This window comes from Nannospalax galili, unplaced genomic scaffold, assembly GCF_000622305.1.
Source record: "Nannospalax galili isolate Female #2095 unplaced genomic scaffold, S.galili_v1.0 scaffold1428, whole genome shotgun sequence".
Lineage (NCBI taxonomy): Eukaryota > Metazoa > Chordata > Mammalia > Rodentia > Spalacidae > Nannospalax > Nannospalax galili.
In genome coordinates, this window is record NW_008358817.1 from 1,109,813 (window position 1) to 1,112,502 (window position 2,690).

At 51.3% G+C, this 2,690-nt stretch overlaps 1 long non-coding RNA gene across 1 annotated transcript in view; it reads left to right on the forward strand.

The window, feature by feature from the left end:
• Positions 1-2,690, forward strand: part of LOC103725066 — a 5,749-nt gene continuing 3,059 nt past the window's right edge. The window contains exons 1-2 of the long non-coding RNA XR_606849.3: positions 1-90; positions 582-699. This is a non-coding gene — a long non-coding RNA (uncharacterized LOC103725066). The remainder of the gene's footprint in view (positions 91-581; positions 700-2,690) is intronic.

Below are 2,690 nucleotides of genomic sequence, written 5' to 3' on the forward strand. Positions count from 1 at the left end.
CTGCTCGGTGCCCTGCTGGCCGCCGCCGCCGCCGCCGCCGCTGCCCGGGCCTTTGCTCGACTCGCCGATGCCCAGGCGGCCGCGCGGCAGGTCCGGGGGCCCGGGAGTGGGAGCCCCCCGGGCAGGGATGGAGGAAGCGGACATGAGCGGGGTGGGGGCCAGGGAGGCGGCCGGCCAGGCAGGCGCTGGGCAGGCTGGAGGGGGCAGTGGGCAGGGATGCCTGGGACAGCGGAGTAGACAAAGGCTCTCCCTGAGACCCAGGAAGGGCGACGGGGGAGGCCGGGACGATGGGAAAGGGAGGGCGGAGGGGACCAGGCAAAGTACGACCAGGGCCATTTGCAAGGGGGCGAGAGGGGCACTCAAGAGAGTGGACACTGGGTAAAGCAGGGACCAGCAGAGACTGGAAAGGGGACAAGGAACTCCGATTCAGAGGTGACATTTGAATAAGTGGGCTGGAAAGTATCGAGGGGAGTCGGGAGAGGGTGGCAGGAGCTGCAGTAGCAGGAAGCAGCTGCCTGCTTGGGGACAGGCAGATTGGGCCCTGCCACCGCTGCTCAGCCCAGCCCCTTCCTCCCCAACAGGAATCTGCACTGAAGGCCCTGGGGACAGATGGCCTCTTTCTCTTTTCCTCGTTGGACACTGACCAGGATATGTACATCAGCCCAGAGGAATTCAAACCCATTGCTGAAAAGCTGACAGGTACCAGAGAGGCCAGGCACTCAGAGGAGGGCACCTACACCAGGTGCCCACACACACTTTATGGCTGCTTCCACACCCAAGCCTGTCCAGCTCATGTTTGTGAATAATAACACTAGTTAGCCTTCCTTGACCAACCCTCCTTGCCACACCAGCAACTTGAAGCATGTCCTGTGGGCTTTGCCTTTACACTGGCCTTGGGAGATGGACGCTGTCCTATTATCTACAGTTTGGGAGATGGAGGCACAGGCAGGTTCACCTACTAGTCCAGGCTAGAAGGTGGAAAGCCAGGTTGAACCCTGGCCATCTGGTTGCAGGGTCCTGAACTGGCTCACAGGGTTGAGGGTTAGAGGTATCTGCAGTGCTCAATCTGCAGATGTTCACTAGGCAGACACCACAACTGTTGCTGATGCACTGGAAGTGCCTGGGTACAGTGTGGGTCCTTGTCCCTGGCCCCTGCTATCAAATTTTCCTAGGTGTAATCATTCTTTTGTAAAGATGAAGGTCTAAGTGTTCTGAACAGTTACAAAATGCTTTTCCTGCTTCTCCCCTACCACGCCAAGCTCTGTATCCATTTCCTTTATTTTTTTAAACTTTGTGGGGTTTTGTATGTGTAGGGGTAGCACATGTAGTGTGCGTATGTATGTGTATAGTATGCTTGTGGAGTTGATCCTTAGGCACCTTCCACTTCTTGCTTGAGCCAGAGTCTCTTAGCCTGGAACTTTACCACCTAGGCCAGGCCTGTGGTCAGCAAGCCTCCTGTCTCTGCTTCCCATTTCACAGTGCTGGGATTACAGGCATGCACTACTGCACCTGACTTTTTACATGAGTTCTAAGGGTGTGAACTCAGGTCCTCACACTTGCAAGGCAAGTGCTTTATTAACTGAGCCATCTCCCTAGGCTTCTCTCCCCCTTTTTGAGATACTGGGGATTGAACCCAGGGCCTTTGCACAGGATAGGCAAATGTTCTGCCATGGAGCTATGTCCTTAATTCTTTTAAATTTTTATTTTGAGATGGGGTCTCACTAAGTTGCCCAGGCTGTGATGCCCAGGAAAGCCTCCAATTTATAATCCTCCTTTCTCAGTGCAATTCCTCAAACTTATGATCTTGGGCATCTAGTTGGGCTCCCAGTCAGTCGATGAGACAGCAGAGGCTACTACTTTTAGGGATAGGAGCACTACAGTACCATCATGAGTTTGCTGGGTTTAAGGTGGAGTGGAAATGCAGACTTGCTGTGGTGTTATATATCAGTGTCTCTAAGTGTCTGGCAGTTGTGAGAAAGTGAGCAGGCTGTCCCTGCTGGGGTTACCCTCACCTCTTGGTCCTTTTTATGGCCAGAAAGCCAGAGTCCCCTCATAATGATATGCCAGCAAAGCTTGCTGGGATTAGAGGCACATTTAATATATTTTTTCCATATAAATCTTCATCTAGGGAAAGAATCACCCCACTGCCTCTAGGCTGAGGGTACAAGAAGAGATCATTTGGGAAATCAAATGGCAAAATAATAATAATAATAATAAGCAAATTAGTGAAAACTAAGAAAAAATAGAAGCAAACAGGTATCCCTAGTTGACAGAGTTGAGTGTGTTTAATTTTCAGTTTTATACATTGAAATTCTTTTTTCGTTGTTGCTGTTGTTTGTTTTTGAGACAGGGTCTCACTGTGTAGCCCTGATGACCTGGAACTTGCTGTGTAGGCCAGGCTGGCCTTGAACTCATAGAGATCCACCTGCCTCTGCCTTCCAAATGCTGGGATTAAAGGGGCGTACCACCATGCCTGGCCCTTAAAATTTGTTCAAATTGTCTACAGTGAGCACATGTTATTTATATTTTAAAAAACCAAAGTAGGCTGGGTGTGGTGGCTCATGCCTTTAATTCTAGCACTTGGGAGGCAGAGGCAGGCGGATCACTGTGAGTTCAAGGCCAGCCTGATCTACATAGTAAGTTCCAGGACAGCTGGGGCTACAAGGAGACCCTGTCTCAAAAAGACCAAA